The sequence below is a fragment of the Bombina bombina genome, unplaced genomic scaffold, assembly GCF_027579735.1.
Source record: "Bombina bombina isolate aBomBom1 unplaced genomic scaffold, aBomBom1.pri scaffold_543, whole genome shotgun sequence".
In the NCBI taxonomy this organism is placed as follows: domain Eukaryota; kingdom Metazoa; phylum Chordata; class Amphibia; order Anura; family Bombinatoridae; genus Bombina; species Bombina bombina.
Genome location: NW_026510753.1, coordinates 244710 through 271974, shown reverse-complemented (window position 1 = coordinate 271974; position 27265 = coordinate 244710). Strand labels below are relative to the sequence as shown.

The 27265-nt window shown below is 40.2% G+C and overlaps 9 non-coding genes across 9 annotated transcripts; all 9 read right to left on the bottom strand.

Moving 5' to 3' along the window:
- Nucleotides 1-1836: 1836 nt before the first annotated feature.
- Nucleotides 1837-1909, bottom strand: TRNAK-UUU (transfer RNA lysine (anticodon UUU)). Its single transcript has one exon. It is a non-coding gene; the product is annotated as a tRNA-Lys (tRNA).
- A 309-nt stretch (nt 1910-2218) lies between these two features.
- On the bottom strand, nt 2219-2291 carry TRNAK-UUU (transfer RNA lysine (anticodon UUU)). The gene has a single exon. It is a non-coding gene; the product is annotated as a tRNA-Lys (tRNA).
- A 1492-nt stretch (nt 2292-3783) lies between these two features.
- TRNAK-UUU (transfer RNA lysine (anticodon UUU)) lies at nt 3784-3856 on the bottom strand. The gene has a single exon. It is a non-coding gene; the product is annotated as a tRNA-Lys (tRNA).
- A 689-nt stretch (nt 3857-4545) lies between these two features.
- On the bottom strand, nt 4546-4618 carry TRNAK-UUU (transfer RNA lysine (anticodon UUU)). Its single transcript has one exon. It is a non-coding gene; the product is annotated as a tRNA-Lys (tRNA).
- Nucleotides 4619-4927: 309 nt separating this feature from the next.
- Nucleotides 4928-5000, bottom strand: TRNAK-UUU (transfer RNA lysine (anticodon UUU)). The gene has a single exon. It is a non-coding gene; the product is annotated as a tRNA-Lys (tRNA).
- Nucleotides 5001-6492: 1492 nt separating this feature from the next.
- On the bottom strand, nt 6493-6565 carry TRNAK-UUU (transfer RNA lysine (anticodon UUU)). Its single transcript has one exon. It is a non-coding gene; the product is annotated as a tRNA-Lys (tRNA).
- A 308-nt stretch (nt 6566-6873) lies between these two features.
- On the bottom strand, nt 6874-6946 carry TRNAK-UUU (transfer RNA lysine (anticodon UUU)). Its single transcript has one exon. It is a non-coding gene; the product is annotated as a tRNA-Lys (tRNA).
- A 308-nt stretch (nt 6947-7254) lies between these two features.
- TRNAK-UUU (transfer RNA lysine (anticodon UUU)) lies at nt 7255-7327 on the bottom strand. The gene has a single exon. It is a non-coding gene; the product is annotated as a tRNA-Lys (tRNA).
- Nucleotides 7328-7635: 308 nt separating this feature from the next.
- Nucleotides 7636-7708, bottom strand: TRNAK-UUU (transfer RNA lysine (anticodon UUU)). The gene has a single exon. It is a non-coding gene; the product is annotated as a tRNA-Lys (tRNA).
- Between the last annotated feature and the right edge of the window lie 19557 nt (nt 7709-27265).

Below are 27265 nucleotides of genomic sequence, written 5' to 3'. Positions count from 1 at the left end.
GACGGATGGTTTATGGGAATTGCAAATAGCTGCTGTGTGTTAATTTTTCTTGTTTCATTCATTTTTTTTCTTTTAGTTGAATTTGGAATTTATACTATTTCTCCAATATGTAAGGGAAACCACAGCTAATTTAGGCTTAAATTCCCTAGTTCAAGAAGAAATATTCTTTATGTCCTTCTGTTTTTCCTTTTTTTGATCATGTTCTCTTGATATGTAACTCAGAGGAATGAACAAGTTGAAGAAAGTCCAGATGTTCTGGTATTTATTTGAAGCAACATGACATTTTTCTTCTGCAAAACAAGTTTATTTTTCCTTGTCATTCCAAGCACTAGCTTGATATAACTTAAAGAACTAATAAATTCAGAAGACTTGCATAACCAACAACTGCATAATAAAAAGACAATGTAAAACACTTAGCATGAATTTCAAATGAGTAGAAGACTTTTTCTAACAAATTTCAAAGTTATATTTATATATATTCACATATATACTGTGAATTCTTGGAACATGATCGGTTTGTGACTGTTTTAAAAGTGCTCGCCCGAACAGGGACTTGAACCCTGGACCCTCAGATTAAAAGTCTGATGCTCTACCGACTGAGCTATCCAGGCTTCGAAAGTTCATGTAAGGATATAGTTGTGTGAGCTTTATAAAGACGGATGGTTTATGGGAATTGCAAATAGCTGCTGTGTGTTAATTTTCCTTGTTTCATTCATTTTTTTTCTTTTAGTTGAATTTGGAATGTATACTATTTCTCCAATATGTAAGGGAAACCACAGCTAATTTAGGCTTAAATTCCCTAGTTCAAGAAGAAATATTCTTTATGTCCTTCTGTTTTTCCTTTTTTTGATCATGTTCTCTTGATATGTAACTCAGAGGAATGAACAAGTTGAAGAAAGTCCAGATGTTCTGGTATTTATTTGAAGCAACATTTTTCTTCTGCAAAACAAGTTTATTTGTCCTTGTCATTCCAAGCACTAGCTTGATATAACTTAAAGAACTAATAAATTCAGAAGACTTGCATAACCAACAACTGCATAATAAAAAGACAATGTAAAACACTTAGCATGAGTTTCAAATGAGTAGAAGACTTTTTCTAACACATTTCAAAGTTATATTTATATATATTCACATATATACTGTGAATTCTTGGAACATGATCGGTTTGTGACTGTTTTAAAAGTGCTCGCCCGAACAGGGACTTGAACCCTGGACCCTCAGATTAAAAGTCTGATGCTCTACCGACTGAGCTATCCAGGCTTCGAAAGTTCATGTAAGGATATAGTTGTGTGAGCTTTATAAAGACGGATGGTTTATGGGAATTGCAAATAGCTGCTGTGTGTTAATTTTCCTTGTTTCATTCATTTTTTTTCTTTTAGTTGAATTTGGAATTTATACTATTTCTCCAATATGTAAGGGAAACCACAGCTAATTTAGGCTTAAATTCCCTAGTTCAAGAAGAAATATTCTTTATGTCCTTCTGTTTTTCCTTTTTTTGATCATGTTCTCTTGATATGTAACTCAGAGGAATGAACAAGTTGAAGAAAGTCCAGATGTTCTGGTATTTATTTGAAGCAACATTTTTCTTCTGCAAAACAAGTTTATTTGTCCTTGTCATTCCAAGCACTAGCTTGATATAACTTAAAGAACTAATAAATTCAGAAGACTTGCATAACCAACAACTGCATAATAAAAAGACAATGTAAAACACTTAGCATGAGTTTCAAATGAGTAGAAGACTTTTTCTAACACATTTCAAAGTTATATTTATATATATTCACATATATACTGTGAATTCTTGGAACATGCTCAGTTTGTGACTGTTTTAAAAGTACTCGCCCGAACAGGGACTTGAACCCTGGACCCTCAGATTAAAAGTCTGATGCTCTACCGACTGAGCTATCCGGGCTTCGAAAGTTCCTGTAAGGATATAGTTGTGTGAGCTTTATAAAGACGGATGGTTTATGGGAATTGCAAATAGCTGCTGTGTGTTAATTTTCCTTGTTTCATTCATTTTTTTTTCTTTTAGTTGAATTTGGAATTTATACTATTTCTCCAATATGTAAGGAAAACCACAGCTAATTTAGGCTTAAATTCCCCAGTTCAAGAAGAGTTTCAAATGAGTAGAAGACTTTTTCTAACAAATTTCAAAGTTATATTTATATATGTACTGTGAATTCTTGGAACATGCTCAGTTTGTGACTGTTTTAAAAGTGCTCGCCCGAACAGGGACTTGAACCCTGGACCCTCAGATTAAAAGTCTGATGCTCTACCGACTGAGCTATCCGGGCTTCGAAAGTTCCTGTAAGGATATAGTTGTGTGTATGTAAGGGAAACCACAGCTAATTTAGGCTTAAATTCCCCAGTTGAAGAAGAAATATTCTTTATGTCCTTCTGTTTTTCCTTTTTTTGATCATGTTCTCTTGATAAGTAACTCAGAGGAATGAACAAGTTGAAGAAAGTCCAGATGTTCTGGTATTTATTTGAAGCAACATGACATTTTTCTTCTGCAAAACAAGTTTATTTTTCCTTGTCATTCCAAGCACTAGCTTGATATAACTTAAAGAACTAATAAATTCAGAAGACTTGCATAACCAACAACTGCATAATGAAAAGACAATGTAAAACACTTAGCATGAATTTCAAATGAGTAGAAGACTTTTTCTAACAAATTTCAAAGTTATATTTATATTTATTCACATATATACTGTGAATTCTTGGAACATGCTCAGTTTGTGACTGTTTTAAAAGTGCTCGCCCAAACAGGGACTTGAACCCTGGACCCTCAGATTAAAAGTCTGATGCTCTACCGACTGAGCTATCCAGGCTTCGAAAGTTCCTGTAAGGATATAGTTGTGTGAGCTTTATAAAGACGGATGGTTTATGGGAATTGCAAATAGCTGCTGTGTGTTAATTTTCCTTGTTTCATTCATTTTTTTTCTTTTAGTTGAATTTGGAATTTATACTATTTCTCCAATATGTAAGGGAAACCACAGCTAATTTAGGCTTAAATTCCCTAGTTCAAGAAGAAATATTCTTTATGTCCTTCTGTTTTTCCTTTTTTTGATCATGTTCTCTTGATAAGTAACTCAGAGGAATGAACAAGTTGAAGAAAGTCCAGATGTTCTGGTATTTATTTGAAGCAACATGACATTTTTCTTCTGCAAAACAAGTTTATTTTTCCTTGTCATTCCAAGCACTAGCTTGATATAACTTAAAGAACTAATAAATTCAGAAGACTTGCATAACCAACAACTGCATAATAAAAAGACAATGTAAAACACTTAGCATGAGTTTCAAATGAGTAGAAGACTTTTTCTAACAAATTTCAAAGTTATATTTATATATATTCACATATATACTGTGAATTCTTGGAACATGCTCAGTTTGTGACTGTTTTAAAAGTGCTCGCCCGAACAGGGACTTGAACCCTCAGATTAAAAGTCTGATGCTCTACCGACTGAGCTATCCGGGCTTCGAAAGTTCCTGTAAGGAGATAGTTGTGTGAGCTTTATAAAGACGGATGGTTTATGGGAATTGCAAATAGCTGCTGTGTGTTAATTTTCCTTGTTTCATTCATTTTTTTTCTTTTAGTTGAATTTGGAATTTATACTATTTCTCCAATATGTAAGGAAAACCACAGCTAATGTAGGCTTAAATTCCCCAGTTCAAGAAGAGTTTCAAATGAGTAGAAGACTTTTTCTAACAAATTTCAAAGTTATATTTATATATGTACTGTGAATTCTTGGAACATGTTCAGTTTGTGACTGTTTTAAAAGTGCTCGCCCGAACAGGGACTTGAACCCTGGACCCTCAGATTAAAAGTCTGATGCTCTACCGACTGAGCTATCCGGGCTTCGAAAGTTCCTGTAAGGATATAGTTGTGTGAGCTTTATAAAGACGGATGGTTTATGGGAATTGCAAATAGCTGCTGTGTGTTAATTTTCCTTGTTTCATTCATTTTTTTTCTTTTAGTTGAATTTGGAATTTATACTATTTCTCCAATATTTAAGGAAAACCACAGCTAATTTAGGCTTAAATTCCCCAGTTCAAGAAGAGTTTCAAATGAGTAGAAGACTTTTTCTAACAAATTTCAAAGTTATATTTATATATGTACTGTGAATTCTTGGAACATGCTCAGTTTGTGACTGTTTTAAAAGTGCTCGCCCGAACAGGGACTTGAACCCTGGACCCTCAGATTAAAAGTCTGATGCTCTACCGACTGAGCTATCCGTGCTTCGAAAGTTCCTGTAAGGATATAGTTGTGTGAGCTTTATAAAGACGGATGGTTTATGGGAATTGCAAATAGCTGCTGTGTGTTAATTTTCCTTGTTTCATTCATTTTTTTTCTTTTAGTTGAATTTGGAATTTATACTATTTCTCCAATATGTAAGGAAAACCACAGCTAATTTAGGCTTAAATTCCCCAGTTCAAGAAGAGTTTCAAATGAGTAGAAGACTTTTTCTAACAAATTTCAAAGTTATATTTATATATGTACTGTGAATTCTTGGAACATGCTCAGTTAGTGACTGTTTTAAAAGTGCTCGCCCGAACAGGGACTTGAACCCTGGACCCTCAGATTAAAAGTCTGATGCTCTACCGACTGAGCTATCCGGGCTTCGAAAGATCCTGTAAGGATATAGTTGTGTGAGCTTTATAAAGACGGATGGTTTATGGGAATTGCAAATAGCTGCTGTGTGTTAATTTTCCTTGTTTCATTCATTTTTTTTTCTTTTAGTTGAATTTGGAATTTATACTATTTCTCCAATATGTAAGGAAAACCACAGCTAATTTAGGCTTAAATTCCCCAGTTCAAGAAGAGTTTCAAATGAGTAGAAGACTTTTTCTAACAAATTTCAAAGTTATATTTATATATGTACTGTGAATTCTTGGAACATGCTCAGTTTGTGACTGTTTTAAAAGTGCTCGCCCGAACAGGGACTTGAACCCTGGACCCTCAGATTAAAAGTCTGATGCTCTACCGACTGAGCTATCCGGGCTTCGAAAGTTCCTGTAAGGATATAGTTGTGTGTATGTAAGGGAAACCACAGCTAATTTAGGCTTAAATTCCCCAGTTGAAGAAGAAATATTCTTTATGTCCTTCTGTTTTTCCTTTTTTTGATCATGTTCTCTTGATAAGTAACTCAGAGGAATGAACAAGTTGAAGAAAGTCCAGATGTTCTGGTATTTATTTGAAGCAACATGACATTTTTCTTCTGCAAAACAAGTTTATTTTTCCTTGTCATTCCAAGCACTAGCTTGATATAACTTAAAGAACTAATAAATTCAGAAGACTTGCATAACCAACAACTGCATAATGAAAAGACAATGTAAAACACTTAGCATGAATTTCAAATGAGTAGAAGACTTTTTCTAACAAATTTCAAAGTTATATTTATATTTATTCACATATATACTGTGAATTCTTGGAACATGCTCAGTTTGTGACTGTTTTAAAAGTGCTCGCCCAAACAGGGACTTGAACCCTGGACCCTCAGATTAAAAGTCTGATGCTCTACCGACTGAGCTATCCAGGCTTCGAAAGTTCCTGTAAGGATATAGTTGTGTAAGCTTTATAAAGACGGATGGTTTATGGGAATTGCAAATAGCTGCTGTGTGTTAATTTTCCTTGTTTCATTCATTTTTTTTCTTTTAGTTGAATTTGGAATTTATACTATTTCTCCAATATGTAAGGGAAACCACAGCTAATTTAGGCTTAAATTCCCTAGTTCAAGAAGAAATATTCTTTATGTCCTTCTGTTTTTCCTTTTTTTGATCATGTTCTCTTGATATGTAACTCAGAGGAATGAACAAGTTGAAGAAAGTCCAGATGTTCTGGTATTTATTTGAAGCAACATGACATTTTTCTTCTGCAAAACAAGTTTATTTTTCCTTGTCATTCCAAGCACTAGCTTGATATAACTTAAAGAACTAATAAATTCAGAAGACTTGCATAACCAACAACTGCATAATAAAAAGACAATGTAAAACACTTAGCATGAGTTTCAAATGAGTAGAAGACTTTTTCTAACAAATTTCAAAGTTATATTTATATATATTCACATATATACTGTGAATTCTTGGAACATGCTCAGTTTGTGACTGTTTTAAAAGTGCTCGCCCGAACAGGGACTTGAACCCTCAGATTAAAAGTCTGATGCTCTACCGACTGAGCTATCCGGGCTTCGAAAGTTCCTGTAAGGATATAGTTGTGTGAGCTTTATAAAGACGGATGGTTTATGGGAATTGCAAATAGCTGCTGTGTGTTAATTTTCCTTGTTTCATTCATTTTTTTTCTTTTAGTTGAATTTGGAATTTATACTATTTCTCCAATATGTAAGGAAAACCACAGCTAATTTAGGCTTAAATTCCCCAGTTCAAGAAGAGTTTCAAATGAGTAGAAGACTTTTTCTAACAAATTTCAAAGTTATATTTATATATGTACTGTGAATTCTTGGAACATGTTCAGTTTGTGACTGTTTTAAAAGTGCTCGCCCGAACAGGGACTTGAACCCTGGACCCTCAGATTAAAAGTCTGATGCTCTACCGACTGAGCTATCCGGGCTTCGAAAGTTCCTGTAAGGATATAGTTGTGTGAGCTTTATAAAGACGGATGGTTTATGGGAATTGCAAATAGCTGCTGTGTGTTTATTTTCCTTGTTTCATTCATTTTTTTTCTTTTAGTTGAATTTGGAATTTATACTATTTCTCCAATATTTAAGGAAAACCACAGCTAATTTAGGCTTAAATTCCCCAGTTCAAGAAGAGTTTCAAATGAGTAGAAGACTTTTTCTAACAAATTTCAAAGTTATATTTATATATGTACTGTGAATTCTTGGAACATGCTCAGTTTGTGACTGTTTTAAAAGTGCTCGCCCGAACAGGGACTTGAACCCTGGACCCTCAGATTAAAAGTCTGATGCTCTACCGACTGAGCTATCCGGGCTTCGAAAGTTCCTGTAAGGATATAGTTGTGTGAGCTTTATAAAGACGGATGGTTTATGGGAATTGCAAATAGCTGCTGTGTGTTAATTTTCCTTGTTTCATTCATTTTTTTTCTTTTAGTTGAATTTGGAATTTATACTATTTCTCCAATATGTAAGGAAAACCACAGCTAATTTAGGCTTAAATTCCCCAGTTCAAGAAGAGTTTCAAATGAGTAGAAGACTTTTTCTAACAAATTTCAAAGTTATATTTATATATGTACTGTGAATTCTTGGAACATGCTCAGTTTGTGACTGTTTTAAAAGTGCTCGCCCGAACAGGGACTTGAACCCTGGACCCTCAGATTAAAAGTCTGATGCTCTACCGACTGAGCTATCCGGGCTTCGAAAGTTCCTGTAAGGATATAGTTGTGTGAGCTTTATAAAGACGGATGGTTTATGGGAATTGCAAATAGCTGCTGTGTGTTAATTTTCCTTGTTTCATTCATTTTTTTTCTTTTAGTTGAATTTGGAATTTATACTATTTCTCCAATATGTAAGGAAAACCACAGCTAATTTAGGCTTAAATTCCCCAGTTCAAGAAGAGTTTCAAATGAGTAGAAGACTTTTTCTAACAAATTTCAAAGTTATATTTATATATGTACTGTGAATTCTTGGAACATGCTCAGTTTGTGACTGTTTTAAAAGTGCTCGCCCGAACAGGGACTTGAACCCTGGACCATCAGATTAAAAGTCTGATGCTCTACCGACTGAGCTATCCGGGCTTCGAAAGTTCCTGTAAGGATATAGTTGTGTGAGCTTTATAAAGACGGATGGTTTATGGGAATTGCAAATAGCTGCTGTGTGTTAATTTTCCTTGTTTCATTCATTTTTTTTCTTTTAGTTGAATTTGGAATTTGTACTATTTCTCCAATATGTAAGGGAAACCACAGCTAATTTAGGCTTAAATTCCCCAGTTCAAGAAGAAATATTCTTTATGTCCTTCTGTTTTTCCTTTTTTTGATCATGTTCTCTTGATATGTAACTCAGAGGAATGAACAAGTTGAAGAAAGTCCAGATGTTCTGGTATTTATTTGAAGCAACATGACATTTTTCTTCTGCAAAACAAGTTTATTTTTCCTTGTCATTCCAAGCACTAGCTTGATATAAATTAAAGATTTAAATACTCTTCACCCTGTATAGAGTGTGTTCTTTCAAAGCGATTCTCGCTTTGGGTGCGAGAGGTCCCGGGTTCAAATCCCGGGCGAGCCCACATTTTCTGAAAAAATAAAACCATAGAACTATTTCCTTTAAATAGATTCCTCCTAAAGAGTTAACTTCCTCAGAGGCCATCTTCCTGTATCTCATTCACAAAGCAATGATACTTCCTACAGTTATGTGAAGGATAGTAAACATAAGAAAGAATTGTTTTTTATTTCCTTTTTGATGATACTTTATCAGACATATCTAACAAAATCCTTGCCAGCAAATCAGGGATGTCTTACTGGCTCGTTCGTGTAGTGGTATGATTTTGCTTCAGGTACGAGAGTTCCCTGGTTCAAATCCCTGACGAGCCCTTGATTTAAATACTCTTTACCATGTATAGAGTGTGTTCTTTCTAACATACATTAGATCTACTAAAAGGATATCAAATTACTAAAAACTATAGTACTCACAGGAAAAAAAGACAAAAGCGATATGGCTCAAAAACTTAGGAAAAATCTTTTACCAATTATGAAATCATGTTTTTTGGAAAATATAGACTAACAGACACTTCTAAGATTTATTCTGAGAAACTCGTACCTACTGGACAAACAATTTAATCAACAAAATCAAAGAACCAACACAGAAATCATCCCAAAACATGGGCTTGCTCCACAGAACATTTGTCATACATGTTGTTCATTAATAATAGAATTTATCGACCCACCTGCTGCTGAGACCCAGGTAAGACTCTCTCCCCCGACTTGTACCCTAGATCAGGCCCCCTTAGGCTGGGATACCCCAGAGACGTACGGCAGGGAAACCCGGGAAGATCCCACCCTTCAGAAGTACAGGGCTAGGACAGATGCTGGAGAAGAGGGGGTAGATGGGGAACGTTATGAGTGGGTGGGGGATAGGCTATATAGAATCCCCAAACCTGCCCAGAAAAGTACTGCCCCTCCACAGAATCGGCAGCTGGTGGTGCCTGCGAAATACCGGCAAGAGATTCTGTGGATTGGGCAAGATGTACCATTAGCTGGACATCTAGGGTCCCGCCGCACAGCTCATAGGATCACCCAAAATTTCTTCTGGCCCAATTTCAACCGAGATGTGCGGGTATATTGTAGCACTTGCGACACCTGTCAACGGGTGGGTAAGCGGGGGGACCACCCGAAAGCTAGGCTTATGACTATGCCTGTCATTGGGGAACCCTTTTCCCGCATAGCCGTTGACATTGTGGGCCCACTGGCCAGGGCTAGTCCATCAGGTAAGAAGTATATTCTCACTGTGGTGGACTATGCCACTCGTTACCCAGAGGCAGTAGCACTGTCGAATATAGAGGCAGAAACAGTAGCTGACGCCCTGGTTAAGGTTTTTACTAGGGTCGGGTTCCCTAAGGAGATTCTCTCTGACCAGGGGACCCAGTTTACCGCTGTGCTCACCCAGCAGCTGTGGAAGGTGTGCGGCATTAAACCATTGCTCAGTTCGCCTTATCACCCACAGACTAACGGTCTCTGCGAGCGCTTTAATGGCACCCACAAGCAAATGCTGAGGACCTTTACTGACACTTGCAGAGACTGGGAATGATTCCTGCCTCATCTGTTATTTGCGTACAGAGAGGTGCCCCAGGAATCTACGGGGTTCTCTCCCTTCGAGTTACTCTATGGGAGAAGGGTCCGCGGACCCCTGTATCTCATTAGAGGACACTGGGAGGGAGAGACAGAGCAGGAGGGGATACCCATAGTGCCATATGTTCTGGAACTCCAGGACCGCATGGAGAAACTGTCCCTGATGGTAAGAGAGAATCTCCAGGTGGCCCAGGGGAGACAGAAGGGGTGGTAAGATCGGGGTGCCCGGCAGCGGGTCTTCCAGGTTGGACAGAAAGTTTTGGTGCTCAAGCCTGTGAAGGCCAACAAGATGCAAGCATCTTGGCAGGGCCCGTATAAGGTGTTATCTCAGGTGTGTGATACTACCTATATTATAGCCAGCTGTGCAGATGAAAGGATCCAGCGATCCTTTCATGTGAACATGCTGAAGGAGTATCAGGAGAGGCCAGAGGATGTCGCTGCAGTGTGTGCCCCTGCTGCAGATGACCCAGAGAATTTACCCCTGCCCGACTTATTAAAAAAGGACCCCCAGACCGACCTCACTAGTCTTGTGCAGCTAGGGGACCGGTTAAGCCCTACCGAGAGGGTACAGGCAAGGCAGCTCCTGTGGGAAAAGCAGGCGACGTTCTCCCAAGAGCCCGGCTACACTACTCTAGCTGTACATAAGGTAGAGACCCCTGGACAGAATCCCCTGCGACAGCCCCCCTACCGTATCCCCGAAGCAGTCCGAGAAGGAATGCGGAAGGAGATACAGGAGATGGCTCGGATGGGAGTCATCGAGCACTCCGATAGTCCTTGGGCTTCACCTGTAGTCCTGGTACCTAAGAAAGATGGGACCACCCGGTTCTGTGTGGACTACAGGCGGCTCAACGAAAGGACCACCACTGACGCTTACCTGATGCCCCGGGTAGACAAATTACTAGACCGTATTGCTAGGGGACGCTATCTGACCACAATAGACCTGTGTAAAGGCTATTGGCAGATTCCCCTGGCTGAGGATGCTATCCCCAAGTCGGCATTCGTCACCCCATTCGGCCTGTACCAGTTTAAGGTCATGCCCTTTGGGATGAAGAATCCCCCGGCTACCTTCCAGCGTATGGTGGATAGACTCCTCGATGGCTTCCAGGAATTTGCTTGTGCATACCTGGACGACATTGCGGTTTACAGTGAGTCCTGGGAAGAACACCTAATCCATGTAGGGGTGGTTCTGGACAGGATTCGGGCCGCTGGCCTGACCTTGAAACCAGACAAGTGCCATCTAGGTATGGCTGAGGTACAGTACTTGGGTCACCGAGTGGGGTGTGGGAGCCAGAGACCGGAGCCAGCCAAGGTAGAGGCTGCGGCTAACTGGCCCACACCTATCACTAAGACCCAAGTGCTAGCCTTCCTGGGGACGGCCGGGTATTACCGACGTTTTGTCCCGGACTACAGTACTATTGCCAAGCCCCTGACTGACCTGACTAAAAAGAACCTCCCCAAAAAGGTCCTGTGGTCTCCAGCTTGTGAAGCCGCGTTTCAGGCAATGAAGCAGGCCCTTGTGAATGCCCCTGTTTTGGCTGCCCCAGTCCCTAACAAACGTTTTCTCATTCATACAGATGCTTCCATGTATGGACTGGGGGCTGTGCTGAGCCAAGTCGGGGAGGATGGAGGAGAGCACCCTGTCGCATACCTGAGCAGAAAGTTGTTACCTCGGGAAGTCAGTTATTCGGCAGTAGAGAAGGAATGTTTAGCCCTGGTCTGGGCACTGAAGAAGTTGAACCCTTATCTATATGGACAGGAATTCTCTCTCATAACGGACCACAATCCCTTAGTCTGGCTTAACCGGGTCTCAGGAGACAATGGCAGATTGCTGCGGTGGAGTTTAGCCCTCCAACCCTATAACTTCACCATCAGCTACCGGCCCGGTAAGCTAAACGGGAATGCAGATGGATTATCCCGGCAAACTGACATGCCTACCACCTCCTAGTCCGGTCATCCCCAAGTTGACCCGCCAAAGGGTCAAGCCGGGTCTGCCGGAGTGTTCCACCAGGGGGGAGCCATGTGACAGACCCTTCTGTTAGGACTGAAGGAGTTAACTGTGTTCAGCTTTAAGAAGCTAATTTCTAACGACAAGGTTACTAGCCTCAGCTATTGTGTACTGTCATTAAAGTTAGTGATAAACATTCTATTGTTTAATCACCCTCAGAGAGCAGACGCCTAGTGATAAGAAAAGCCAAGTGTGTGTCTTGTGTTTAAGTTATTATCAGCTTGAGCAAGGTATTCTATTGTATCATGTCAAAGGGTGTGTTCCCTCCATCTAATGTACAACATTCTTTCCACCCCCCATCTGGGGTCTAACCTGCATAAATACTGGGCATATGGCCCTTAATAAAGTTCACTTTGTTTTACCTTGAATGTGGAGCCTGGTCTCATGTTTGAGGGGAAATACTGGCTGAGTTGTGAGTTGCTGATCCCATATTCAGGACATTGTTCATCTGGTGTTAACCCTTGGTACACTGTTGGTACCGTAACAGAGGCCATCTTCCTGTATCTCATTCACAAAGCAATGATACTTCCTACAGTTATGTGAAGGATAGTAAACATAAGAAAGAATTGTTTTTTTATTTCCTTTTTGATGATACTTTATCAGACATATCTAACAAAATGCTTGCCAGCAAATCAGGGATGTCTTACTGGCTCGTTTGTGTAGTGGTATGATTTTGCTTCAGGTGCGAGAGTTCCCTGGTTCAAATCCCTGACGAGCCCTTGATTTAAATACTCTTCACCATGTATAGAGTGTGTTCTTTCTAACATACATTAGATCTACTGAAAGGATATCAAATTACTAAAACCTATAGTACTCACAGGAAAGAAGACAAAACTGATGTGGCTCAAAAACTTAGGAAAAATCTTTGACCAATTATGAAATCAAGTTTTTTGGAAAATATAGACTAACAGACACTTACTAAGATTTATTCTGAGAAACTCGTACCTACTGGACAAACAATTTAGTCAACAAAATCAAAGCACCAACACAGAAATCATCCCAAAACATGGGCTTGCTCCACAGAACATTTTTCATACATGTTGTTCATTAATAATAGAATTTATGAACCCAGGGATTGAAGGAGATGGGAAAAATTCTCTATGCTGCCTATTCTAGTGTATATTTTAGTGATAGTGTTGTGTTACTTTAGGTGAGGAAATTGCTTTAGATAATTATTTTTTTTGTACATGTCATAGAATAAACATCATACTCTTAAGTGCTCTGAATTGTTTAATGTCAGCACTAAGGGTAAAAGAGCATTATACAACAGTTTTAGACCTATTATTTCAAGAATGATCTCTCTGTGGACAGAGATTCCATGTTAACACCTTTTCTAGACTTGCTATTCTTCACTACCCTGAGATCTTTGAAACCTAGGTTTTTATTATAGTCTGATTGGTTAAGCATAGAGTACGACAGAGTCTGTTTCCACAAATTGTATTTTTTGGTCTGAATATAATTACAGAAAGCTGCTATATACAGTATCTTTGGACTACAAGACTGGAAACCTTATTATTTTTTTAAGTGGAATGTGTGTTAGAGACCACTTTGAAAAAGTTCACACAAAAATATAAAAAACACATATAAAATGGTATCTAAGGCTTGTTGGTCTAGGGGTATGATTCTCGCTTAGGGTGCGAGAGGTCCTGGGTTCAAATCCCGGACGAGCCCAACTTTTCTGAAAAAAGAAAACCATAGAACTATTTCCTTTAAATGAAACCATAGAACTAATTCCTTTAAATAATAATTAAGAGTTAAGTTCACACAAAAAAAATAAAAAAATATGGAATCTAAAGCTCGTTGGTCTAGGGGTATGATTCTCGCTTTGGGTGCAAGAGGTCCTGGGTTCAAATCCCGGACGAGCCCAAATTTTCTGAAAAAAGAAAACCATAGAACTATTTCCTTTAAATAGATTCCTCCTAAAGAGTTAACTTCCTCAGACACCATCTTCCTGTATCTCATTCACAAAGCAATGATACTTCCTACAGTTATGTGAAGGATACTAAACATAAGAAAGAATTGTTTTTTATTTCCTTTTTGATGATACTTTATCAGACATATCTAACAAAATGCTTGCCAGCAAATCAGGAATGACTTACTGGCTCGTTCGTGTAGTGGTATGATTTTGCTTCGGGTGCTAAAGTTCCCTGGTTCAAATCCCTGACGAGCCCTTGATTTAAATACTCTTCACCATGTATAGAGTGTGTTCTTTCTAACATACATTAGATCTACTGAAAGGATATCAAATTACTAAAACCTATAGTACTCACAGGAAAGAAGACAAAAGTGATGTGGCTCAAAAACTCTTTGACCAATTATGAAATCATGTTTTTTGGAAAATATAGACTAACAGATACTTCTAAGATTTATTCTGAGAAACTCGTACCTACTGGACAAACAATTTAATCAACAAAATCAAAGCACCAACACAGAAATCATCCCAAAACATGGGCTTGCTCCACAGAACATTTTTCATACATGTTGTTCATTAATAATAGAATTTTTGAACCCAGGGATTGAAGGAGATGGGAAAAATTCTCTATGCTGCCTATTCTGGTGTATATTTTAGTGATAGTGTTGTGTTACTTTAGGTGAGGAAATTGCTTTAGATAATGATTTTTTTTGTACACGTCATAGAATAAACATCATACTCTTAAGTGCTCTGAATTGTTTAATGTCAGCACTAAGGGTAAAAGAGCATTATACAACAGTAGTGATGTCGCGAATTGTTCGCCGTTGAATAGTTCCCAGCGAACATAGCTTGTTTGCGTTCGCAACTGCGGGCAAACATATGCAATGTTTGATCTGCCCCCTATTTGTCATCATTGAGTTAACTTTGACCCTGTATCTCACAGTCTGCAGACACATTCCAATCAGCAGCAGACCCTCCCTCCCAGACCCTACCAGCTCCTGGACAGCAGCCATTTTAGATTCATTCGGAAGCTGTATTCTTAGTGAGAGGAGGGACAGTGTAGCTGCTGCTGATTTAATAGGGAAATTGATAGCTAGGCTAGTAAATTAAGTGTCCACTACAGTCCTGAAGGACTCATCTGATCTCTGCTGTAAGGACAGCACCCCAAAAAGCCCTTTTTAGGGCTAGAACATCAGTCTGTTGTTTTTGTTTTTTTCCTGTGTAATCTAATTGCAGTTGCCTGCCTGCCAAGCCACTTGCCCAGTGCCACCACTCATATCTGGTGTAACAGTAGTGTAAATTTAAAAAAAACAAAAACTTTTTTGACTGTGAAACATCAGTCTGCTAGTGTAATCTAATTGCAGTTGCCTGCCTGCCAGCCTGTGTGCCAGGCCCACTTGCCCAGTGCCACCACTCATATCTGGTGTAACAGTAGTATAAATAAAAAAAAAAAATACTTTTTTGACTGTGAAACAGTCTGCTAGTGTAATCTAATTGCAGTTGCCTGCCAGCGTGTGTGCCAGGCCCACTTACCCAGTGCTACCACTCATATCTGGTGTAACAGTAGTGTAAATTTTAAAAAAATATACTTTTTTGACTGTGAAACATCAGTCTGCTAGTGTAATCTAATTGCAGTTGCCTGCCAGCGTGTGTGCCAGGCCCACTTGCCCAGTGCCACCACTCATATCTGGTGTAACAGTAGTGTAAATTTAAAAAAAAAAAACTTTTTTGACTGTGAAACATCAGTCTGCTTGTGTAATCTAATTGCAGTTGCCTGCCTGCCAGCGTGTGTGCCAAGCCCACTTGCCCAGTGCCACCACTCATATCTGGTGTAACAGTAGTGTAAATTTAAAAAAAAAAAAACTTTTTTGACTGTGAAACATCAGTCTGCTAGTGTAATCTAATTGCAGTTGCCTGCCTGCCAGCGTGTGTGCCAGGCCCACTTGCCCAGTGCCACCACTCGTATCTGGTGTAACTATCTGGTGTAACAGTAGTGTAAATTTAAAAAAAAAAAAACTTTTTTGACTGTGAAACATCAGTCTGCTTGTGTAATCTAATTGCAGTTGCCTGCCTGCCAGCGTGTGTGCCAGGCCCACTTGCCCAGTGCCACCACTCATATCTGGTGTAACAGTAGTGTAAATGTAAAAAAAAAAACTTTTTTGACTGTGAAACATCAGTCTGCTAGTTTAATCTAATTGAAGTTGCCTGCCTGCCAGCGTGTGTGCCAGGCTCACAGCGTATACTGTGTCCACTTGCCCAGTGCTACCACTCATATCTGGTGTAACAGAAGTGTAAATTTAAAAAAAAAAAAACTTTTTTGACTGTGAAACATCAGTCTGCTTGTGTAATCTAATTGCAGTTGCCTGCCTGCCAGCATGTGTGCCAGGCTCACAGCGTATACTGTGCCCACTTGCCCAGTGCCACCACTCATATCTGGTGTAACAATAGTGTAAATTTAAAAAAAAAAAGTTTTTGACTGTGAAACATCAGTCTGCTTGTGTAATCTAATTGCAGTTGCCTGCCTGCCAGCGTGCGTGCCAGGCCCACTTGCCCAGTGCCACCACTCATATCTCTTGTACCAGTAGTGTAAATTTAACAAAAAAAAATACTTTTTTGACTGTGAAACATCAGTCTGCTAGTGTAATCTAATTGCAGTTGCCTGCCTGCCAGCGTGTGTGCCAGGCTCACAGCGTATACTGTGCCCACTTGCCCAGTGCCACCACTCATATCTGGTGTAACAGTAGTGTAAATTTAAAAAACAAAAACAAATTTTGACTGTGAAACATCAGTCTGCTTGTGTAATCTAATTGCAGTTGCCTGCCTGCCAGCGTGTGTGCCAGGCTCACAGCGTATACTGTGCCTACTTGCCCAGTGCCACCACTCATATCTGGTGTAACAGTAGTGTAAATTTAAAAAAAAAAACTTTTTGACTGTGAAACATCAGTCTGCTTGTGTAATCTAATTGCAGTTGCCTGCCTGCCAGCGTGTGTGCCAGGCCCACTTGCCCAGTGCCACCACTCATATCTAGTGTAACAGTAGTGTAAATTTAAAAAAAAAAACTTTTTTGAATGTGAAACATCAGTCTGCTTGTGTAATCTAATTGCAGTTGCCTGCCTGCCAGCGTGTGTGCCAGGCCCACTTGCCCAGTGCCACCACTCATATCTAGTGTAACAGTAGTGTAAATTTAAAAAAAAAAACGTTTTTGACTGTGAAACATCAGTCTGCTAGTGTAATCTAATTGCAGTTGCCTGCCTGCCTGCCAGCCTGTGTGCCAGGCCCACTTGCCCAGTGCCACCACTCATATCTGGTGTAACAGTAGTGTAAATTAAAAAAAAAAAACTTTTTTGACTGTTAAACATCAGTCTGCTAGTGTAATCTAATTGCAGTTGCCTGCCAGCGTGTGTGCCAGGACCACTTGCCCAGTGCCACCACTCATATCTGGTGTAACAGTAGTGTAAATTTAAAAAAAAAAACTTTTTTGACTGTGAAACATCAGTCTGCTTGTGTAATCTAATTGCAGTTGCCTGCCTGCCAGCGTCTGTGCCAGGCCCACTTGCCCAGTGCCACCACTCATATCTGGTGTAACAGTAGTGTAAATTTAAAAAAAACAACCCTTTTTGGACTGTGAAACATCAGTCTGCTTTTTTGTGTCAGGCTCACAGCGTATACTGTGCCCACTTGCCCAGTGCCACCACTCATATCTGGTGTAACAGTAGTGTAAATTTAAAAAAAAAAACTTTTTTGACTGTGAAACATCAGTCTGCTTGTGTAATCTAATTGCAGTTGCCTGCCAGCGTGTGTGCCAGGCTCACAGCGTATACTATGCCCACTTGCCCAGTGCCACCATTCATATCTGGTGTAACAGTAGTGTAAATTTTTTTAAAAAAACTTTTTTGACTGTGAAACATCAGTCTTCTTGTGTAATCTAATTGCAGTTGCCTGCCTGCCAGCATGTGTGCCAGGCCCACTTGCCCAGTGCCACCACTCATATCTGGTGTAACAGTAGTGTAAATTTAAAAAAAAAAATTTTTTAACTGTGAAACATCAGTCTGCTAGTGTAATCTAATTGCAGTTGCCTGCCTGCCAGCGTGTGTGCCAGGCCCACTTGCCCAGTGCCACCACTCATATCTGGTGTAACAGTAGTGTAAATTAAAAAAAAAAAAAACTTTTTTGACTGTGAAACATTAGTCTGCTAGTGTAATCTAATTGCAGTTGCCTGCCTGCCAGCATGTGTCTCATGCTCACAGCGTATACTGTGCCCACTTGCCCAGTGCCACCACTCATATCTGGTGTAACAGTAGTGTAAATTTAAAAAAAAAAACTTTTTTTGACTGTGAAACATCAGTCTGCTTGTGTAATCTAATTGCAGTTGCCTGCCTGCCAGCATGTGTGCCAGGCCCACTTGCCCAGTGCCACCACTCATATCTGGTGTAACAGTAGTGTAAATTTAAAAAAAAAACTTTTTTAACTGTGAAACATCAGTCTGCTTGTGTAATCTAATTGCAGTTGCCTGCCAGCGTGTGTGCCAGGCTCACAGCGTATACTATGCCCACTTGCCCAGTGCCACCATTCATATCTGGTGTAACAGTAGTGTAAATTTTTTTAAAAAAACTTTTTTGACTGTGAAACATCAGTCTTCTTGTGTAATCTAATTGCAGTTGCCTGCCTGCCAGCATGTGTGCCAGGCCCACTTGCCCAGTGCCACCACTCATATCTGGTGTAACAGTAGTGTAAATTAAAAAAAAAAACTTTTTTAACTGTGAAACATCAGTCTGCTAGTGTAATCTAATTGCAGTTGCCTGCCTGCCAGCGTGTGTGCCAGGCCCACTTGCCCAGTGCCACCACTCATATCTGGTGTAACAGTAGTGTAAATTAAAAAAAAAAAAAAAAACTTTTTTGACTGTGAAACATTAGTCTGCTAGTGTAATCTAATTGCAGTTGCCTGCCTGCCAGCATGTGTCTCATGCTCACAGCGTATACTGTGCCCACTTGCCCAGTGCCACCACTCATATCTGGTGTAACAGTAGTGTAAATTTAAAAAAAAAAAAAACTTTTTTTGACTGTGAAACATCAGTCTGCTTGTGTAATCTAATTGCAGTTGCCTGCCTGCCAGCATGTGTGCCAGGCCCACTTGCCCAGTGCCACCACTCATATCTGGTGTAACAGTAGTGTAAATTTAAAAAAAAAACTTTTTTAACTGTGAAACATCAGTCTGCTAGTGTAATCTAATTGCAGTTGCCTGCCTGCCAGCGTGTGTGCCAGGCCCACTTACCCAGTGCCACCACTCATATCTGGTGTAACAGTAGTGTAAATTTAAAAAAAAAAAACTTTTTTGACTGTGAAACATCAGTCTGCGTGTGTAATCTAATTGCAGTTGCCTGCCTGCCAGCGTGTGTGCCAGGCCCACTTGTCCAGTGCCACCACTCATATCTGGTGTAACAGTAGTGTAAATTTAAAAAAAAAAACTTTTTTGACTGTGAAACATCAGTCTGATTGTGTAATCTAATTGCAGTTGCCTGCCTGCCAGCATGTGTGCCAGGCCCACTTACCCAGTGCCACCACTCATATCTGGTGTAACAGTAGTGTAAATTTTAAAAAAAAAAAACTTTTTTGACTGTGAAACATCAGTCTGCGTGTGTAATCTAATTGCAGTTGCCTGCCTGCCAGCGTGTGTGCCAGGCCCACTTGTCCAGTGCCACCACTCATATCTGGTGTAACAGTAGTGTAAATTTAAAAAAAAAACTTTTTTGACTGTGAAACATCAGTCTGCTAGTGTAATCTAATTGCAGTTGCCTGCCTGCCAGCGTGTGTGCCAGGCCCACTTACCCAGTGCCACCACTCATATCTGGTGTAACAGTAGTGTAAATTTAAAAAAAAAAAACTTTTTTGACTGTGAAACATCAGTCTTCTTGTGTAATCTAATTGCAGTTGCCTGCCTGCCAGCATGTGTGCCAGGCCCACTTGCCCAGTGCCACCACTCATATCTGGTGTAACAGTAGTGTAAATTTAAAAAAAAAACTTTTTTAACTGTGAAACATCAGTCTGCTAGTGTAATCTAATTGCAGTTGCCTGCCTGCCAGCGTGTGTGCCAGGCCCACTTGCCCAGTGCCACCACTCATATCTGGTGTAACAGTAGTGTAAATTTAAAAAAAAAAACTTTTTTGACTGTGAAACATCAGTCTGCTTGTGTAATCTAATTGCAGTTGCCTGCCAGCGTGTGTGCCAGGCTCACAGCGTATACTATGCCCACTTGCCCAGTGCCACCATTCATATCTGGTGTAACAGTAGTGTAAATTTTTTTAAAAAAACTTTTTTGACTGTGAAACATCAGTCTTCTTGTGTAATCTAATTGCAGTTGCCTGCCTGCCAGCATGTGTGCCAGGCCCACTTGCCCAGTGCCACCACTCATATCTGGTGTAACAGTAGTGTAAATTAAAAAAAAAAACTTTTTTAACTGTGAAACATCAGTCTGCTAGTGTAATCTAATTGCAGTTGCCTGCCTGCCAGCGTGTGTGCCAGGCCCACTTGCCCAGTGCCACCACTCATATCTGGTGTAACAGTAGTGTAAATTAAAAAAAACAAAAAACTTTTTTGACTGTGAAACATTAGTCTGCTAGTGTAATCTAATTGCAGTTGCCTGCCTGCCAGCATGTGTCTCATGCTCACAGCGTATACTGTGCCCACTTGCCCAGTGCCACCACTCATATCTGGTGTAACAGTAGTGTAAATTTAAAAAAAAAAAACTTTTTTTGACTGTGAAACATCAGTCTGCTTGTGTAATCTAATTGCAGTTGCCTGCCTGCCAGCATGTGTGCCAGGCCCACTTGCCCAGTGCCACCACTCATATCTGGTGTAACAGTAGTGTAAATTTAAAAAAAAAACTTTTTTAACTGTGAAACATCAGTCTGCTTGTTTAATCTAATTGCAGTTGCCTGCCAGCGTGTGTGCCAGGCTCACAGCGTATACTATGCCCACTTGCCCAGTGCCACCATTCATATCTGGTGTAACAGTAGTGTAAATTTTTTTAAAAAAACTTTTTTGACTGTGAAACATCAGTCTTCTTGTGTAATCTAATTGCAGTTGCCTGCCTGCCAGCATGTGTGCCAGGCCCACTTGCCCAGTGCCACCACTCATATCTGGTGTAACAGTAGTGTAAATTTAAAAAAAAAACTTTTTTAACTGTGAAACATCAGTCTGCTAGTGTAATCTAATTGCAGTTGCCTGCCTGCCAGCGTGTGTGCCAGGCCCACTTGCCCAGTGCCACCACTCATATCTGGTGTAACAGTAGTGTAAATTAAAAAAAAAAAAAAAACTTTTTTGACTGTGAAACATTAGTCTGCTAGTGTAATCTAATTGCAGTTGCCTGCCTGCCAGCATGTGTCTCATGCTCACAGCGTATACTGTGCCCACTTGCCCAGTGCCACCACTCATATCTGGTGTAACAGTAGTGTAAATTTAAAAAAAAAACTTTTTTAACTGTGAAACATCAGTCTGCTAGTGTAATCTAATTGCAGTTGCCTGCCTGCCAGCGTGTGTGCCAGGCCCACTTACCCAGTGCCACCACTCATATCTGGTGTAACAGTAGTGTAAATTTAAAAAAAAAACTTTTTTAACTGTGAAACATCAGTCTGCTAGTGTAATCTAATTGCAGTTGCCTGCCTGCCAGCGTGTGTGCCAGGCCCACTTACCCAGTGCCACCACTCATATCTGGTGTAACAGTAGTGTAAATTTAAAAAAAAAAAACTTTTTTGACTGTGAAACATCAGTCTGCGTGTGTAATCTAATTGCAGTTGCCTGCCTGCCAGCGTGTGTGCCAGGCCCACTTGTCCAGTGCCACCACTCATATCTGGTGTAACAGTAGTGTAAATTTTAAAAAAAAAACTTTTTTGACTGTGAAACATCAGTCTGCTTGTGTAATCTAATTGCAGTTGCCTGCCTGCCAGCATGTGTGCCAGGCCCACTTACCCAGTGCCACCACTCATATCTGGTGTAACAGTAGTGTAAATTTAAAAAAATAAAACTTTTTTGACTGTGAAACATCAGTCTGCTAGTGTAATCTAATTGCAGTTGCCTGCCTGCCAGCGTGTGTGCCAGGCCCACTTGCCCAGTGCCACCACTCATATCTGGTGTAACAGTAGTGTAAATTTAAAAAAAAAAAAACTTTTTTGACTGTGAAACATTAGTCTGCTAGTGTAATCTAATTGCAGTTGCCTGCCTGCCAGCGTGTGTCTCATGCTAACAGCGTATACTGTGCCCACTTGCCCAGTGCCACCACTCATATCTGGTGTAACAGTAGTGTAAATTTAAAAAAAAAACTTTTTTAACTGTGAAACATCAGTCTGCTAGTGTAATCTAATTGCAGTTGCCTGCCTGCCAGCGTGTGTGCCAGGCCCACTTGCCCAGTGCCATCACTCATATCTGGTGTAACAGTAGTGTAAATTTAAAAAAAAAAAACTTTTTTGACTGTGAAACATTAGTCTGCTAGTGTAATCTAATTGCAGTTGCCTGCCTGCCAGCATGTGTGCCAGGCCCACTTGCCCAGTGCCACCACTCATATCTGGTGTAACAGTAGTGTAAATTTAAAAAAAAAACTATTTTAACTGTGAAACATCAGTCTGCTAGTGTAATCTAATTGCAGTTGCCTGCCTGCCAGCGTGTGTGCCAGGCCCACTTGCCCAGTACCATCACTCATATCTGGTGTAACAGTAGTGTAAATTTAAAAAAAAAAAACTTTTTTGACTGTGAAACATTAGTCTGCTAGTGTAATCTAATTGCAGTTGCCTGCCTGCCAGCGTGTGTCTCATGCTCACAGCTTATACTGTGCCCACTTGCCCAGTGCCATCACTCATATCTGGTGTAACAGTAGTGTAAATTTAAAAAAAAAAAACTTTTTTGACTGTGAAACATCAGTCTGCTTGTGTAATCTAATTGCAGTTGCCTGCCTGCCAGCGTGTGTGCCAGGCCCACTTACCCAGTGCCACCACTCATATCTGGTGTAACAGTAGTGTAAATTTAAAAAAAAAAAAACTTTTTTGACTGTGAAACATCAGTCTGCGTGTGTAATCTAATTGCAGTTGCCTGTCTGCCAGCGTGTGTGCCAGGCCCACTTGTCCAGTGCCACCACTCATATCTGGTGTAACAGTAGTGTAAATTTTAAAAAAAAACTTTTTGGACTGTGAAACATCAGTCTGCTTGTGAAATCTAATTGCAGTTGCCTGCCTGCCAGCGTGTGTGCCAGGCCCACCACTCATATCTGGTGTAATAGTAGTGTAAATTTAAAAAAAAAAAAAACTTTTTTGAATGTGAAACATCAGTCTGCTAGTGTAATCTAATTGCAGTTGCCTGCCTGCCAGAGTGTGTGCCAGGCTCACAGCGTATACTGTGCCCACTTGCCCAGTGCCACCACTCATATCTGGTGTAACAGTAGTGTAAATTTAAAAAAAAAAAACTTTTTTGACTGTGAAACATCAGTCTGCTAGTGTAATCTAATTGCAGTTGTGTGCCTGCCTGCCTGCCTGCCAGCGTGTGTGCCAGGCCCACTTGCCCAGTGCCACCACTCATATCTGGTGTAACAGTAGTGTAAATTTAAAAAAAAAAAACTTTTTGGACTGTGAAACATCAGTCTGCTTTTTTGTGTCAGGCTCACAGCGTGTACTGTGCCCACTTGCCCAGTGCCACCACTCATATCTTGTTTAATAGTAGTGTAAGTGTAAATTTAAAAAAAAAAAACTTTTTTGACTGTGAAACATCAGTCTGCTTGTGTAATCTAATTGCAGTTGCCTGCCTGCCAGCGTCTGTGCCAGGCCCACTTGCCCAGTGCCACCACTCATATCTGGTGTAACAGTAGTGTAAATTTAAAAAAAAAAAAACTTTTTTGACTGTGAAACATTAGTCTGCTAGTGTAATCTAATTGCAGTTGCCTGCCAGCGTGTGTCTCATGCTCACAGCATATACTGTGCCCACTTGCCCAGTGCCACCACTCATATCTGGTGTAACAGTAGTGTAAATTTAAAAAAAAAAAACTTTTTTGACTGTGAAACATTAGTCTGCTAGTGTAATCTAATTGCAGTTGCCTGCCTGCCAGCGTGTGTCTCATGCTCACAGCTTATACTGTGCCCACTTGCCCAGTGCCATCACTCATATCTGGTGTAACAGTAGTGTAAATTTAAAAAAAAAAAACTTTTTTGACTGTGAAACATCAGTCTGCGTGTGTAATCTAATTGCAGTTGCCTGCCTGCCAGCGTGTGTGCCAGGCCCACTTGTCCAGTGCCACCACTCATATCTGGTGTAACAGTAGTGAAAATTTAAAAAAAAACTTTTTTGACTGTGAAACATCAGTCTGCTTGTGAAATCGAATTGCAGTTGCCTGCCTGCCTGCCAGCGTGTGTGCCAGGCTCACAGCGTATACTGTGCCCACTTGCCCAGTGCCACCACTCATATCTGGTGTAACAGTAGTGTAAATTTAAAAAAAAAACTTTTTTGACTGTGAAACATCAGTCTGCTTGTGTAATCTAATTGCAGTTGCCTGCCTGCCTGCCAGCATGTGTGCCAGGCCCACTTGCCCAGTGCCACCACTCATATCTGGTGTATCAGTAGTGTAAATTAAAAAAAAAAAAACTTTTTGAACTGTGAAACATCAGTCTGCTTTTTTGTGTCAGGCTCACAGCGTGTACTGTGCCCACTTGCCCAGTGCCACCACTCATATCTTGTTTAATAGTAGTGTAAGTGTAAATTTAAAAAAAAAAAACTTTTTGACTGTGAAACATCAGTCTGCTTGTGTAATCTAATTGCAGTTGCCTGCCTGCCAGCGTGTGTGCCAGGCCCACTTGCCCAATGCCACCACTCATATCTGGTGTAACAGTAGTGTAAATTAAAAAAAAAAAAACTTTTTTGACTGTGAAACATCAGTCTGCTAGTGTAATCTAATTGCAGTTGCCTGCCAGCGTGTGTGCCAGGCTCACAGCGTATACTGTGCCCACTTGCCCAGTGCCACCACTCATATCTGGTGTAACAGTAGTGTAAATTTAAAAAAAAAACTTTTTTGACTGTGAAACATCAGTCTGCTTGTGTAATCTAATTGCAGTTGCCTGCCTGCCAGCATGTGTGCCAGGCCCACTTGCCCAGTGCCACCACTCATATCTGGTGTAACAGTAGTGTAAATTTAAAAAAAAAAACTTTTTTGACTGTGAAACATCAGTCTGCTAGTGTAATCTAATTGCAGTTGCCTGCCTGCCTGCCAGCGTGTGTGCCAGGCCCACTTACCCAGTGCCACCACTCATATCTGGTGTATCAGTAGTGTAAATTAAAAAAAAAAAAACTTTTTGAACTGTGAAACATCAGTCTGCTTTTTTGTGTCAGGCTCACAGCGTGTACTGTGCCCACTTGCCCAGTGCCACCACTCATATCTTGTTTAATAGTAGTGTAAGTGTAAATTTAAAAAAAACAACTTTTTGACTGTGAAACATCAGTCTGCTTGTGTAATCTAATTGCAGTTGCCTGCCTGCCAGCATGTGTGCCAGGCCCACTTGCCCAGTGCCACCACTCATATCTGGTGTAACAGTAGTGTAAATTTAAAAAAAAAAAATTTTTGACTGTGAGACATCAGTCTGCTAGTGTAATCTAATTGCAGTTGCCTGCCTGCCAGCGTGTGTGCCAGGCCCACTTGCCCAGTGCCACCACTCATATCTGGTGTAACAGTAGTGTAAATTTAAAAAAAAAAAAAAAACTTTTTGGACTGTGAAACATCAGTCTGCTTTTTTGTGTCAGGCTCACAGCGTATACTGTGCCCACTTGCCCAGTGCCACCACTCATATCTGGTGTAACAGTAGTGTAAATTTAAAAAAAAAACTTTTTTGACTGTGAAACATCAGTCTGCTTGTGTAATCTAATTGCAGTTGCCTGCCAGCGTGTGTGCCAGGCTCACAGCGTATACTATGCCCACTTGCCCAGTGCCACCACTCATATCTGGTGTAACAGTAGTGTAAATTTAAAAAAAAAAAACTTTTTTGACTGTGAAACATCAGTCTGCTTGTGTAATCTAATTGCAGTTGCCTGCCTGCCAGCGTGTGTGCCAGGCCTACTTGCCCAGTGCCACCACTCATATCTGGTGTAACAGTAGTGTAAATTTAAAAAAAAAAACTTTTTTGACTGTGAAACATCAGTCTGCTAGTGTAATCTAATTGCAGTTGCCTGTCTGCCAGAGTGTGTGCCAGGCCCACTTGCCCAGTGCCACCACTCATATCTGGTGTAACAGTACTGTAAATTTAAAAAAAAAAAAAAACTTTTTTGACAGTGAAACATTAGTCTGCTAGTGTAATCTAATTGCAGTTGCCTGCCTGCCAGCGTGTGTCTCATGCTCACAGCATATACTGTGCCCACTTGCCCAGTGCCACCACTCATATCTGGTGTAACAGTAGTGTAAATTTAAAAAAAAAACTTTTTTGACTGTGAAACATCAGTCTGCTTGTGTAATCTAATTGCAGTTGCCTGCCAGCGTGTGTGCCAGGCTCACAGCGTATACTATGCCCACTTGCCCAGTGCCACCACTCATATCTGGTGTAACAGTAGTGTAAATTTAAAAAAAAAAAACTTTTTTGACTGTGAAACATCAGTCTGCTTGTGTAATCTAATTGCAGTTGCCTGCCTGCCAGCGTGTGTGCCAGGCCTACTTGCCCAGTGCCACCACTCATATCTGGTGTAACAGTAGTGTAAATTTAAAAAAAAAAACTTTTTTGACTGTGAAACATCAGTCTGCTAGTGTAATCTAATTGCAGTTGCCTGTCTGCTAGAGTGTGTGCCAGGCCCACTTGCCCAGTGCCACCACTCATATCTGGTGTAACAGTAGTGTAAATTTAAAAAAAAACAAAAACTTTTTTGACAGTGAAACATTAGTCTGCTAGTGTAATCTAATTGCAGTTGCCTGCCTGCCAGCGTGTGTCTCATGCTCACAGCATATACTGTGCCCACTTGCCCAGTGCCACCACTCATATCTGGTGTAACAGTAGTGTAAATTAAAAAAAAAAAAAACTTTTTGGACTGTGAAACATCAGTCTGCTTTTTTGTGTCAGGCTCCCAGCGTGTACTGTGCCCACTTGCCCAGTGCCACCACTCATATCTTGTTTAATAGTAGTGTAAGTGTACATTTAAAAAAAAAAAAACTTTTTGGACTGTGAAACATCAGTCTGCTTTTTTGTGTCAGGCTCACAGCGTATACTGTGCCCACTTGCCCAGTGCCACCACTCATATCTTGTTTAATAGTAATGTAAGTGTACATTTAAAAAAATAAAAACTTTTTGGACTGTGAAACATCAGTCTGCTTTTTTGTGTCAGGCTCACAGCGTATACTGTGCCCACTTGCCCAGTGCCACCACTCATATCTTGTTTAATAGTAGTGTAAGTGTACATTTAAAAAAAAAAAAAAAACTTTTTGGACTGTGAAACATCAGTCTGCTTTTTTGTGTCAGGCTCACAGCGTATACTGTGCCCATTTGCCCAGTGGCACCACTCATATCTTGTTTAATAGTAGTGTAAGTGTACATTTAAAACAAAAAAAACTTTTTGGACTTTGAAACATCAGTCTGCTTTTTTGTGTCAG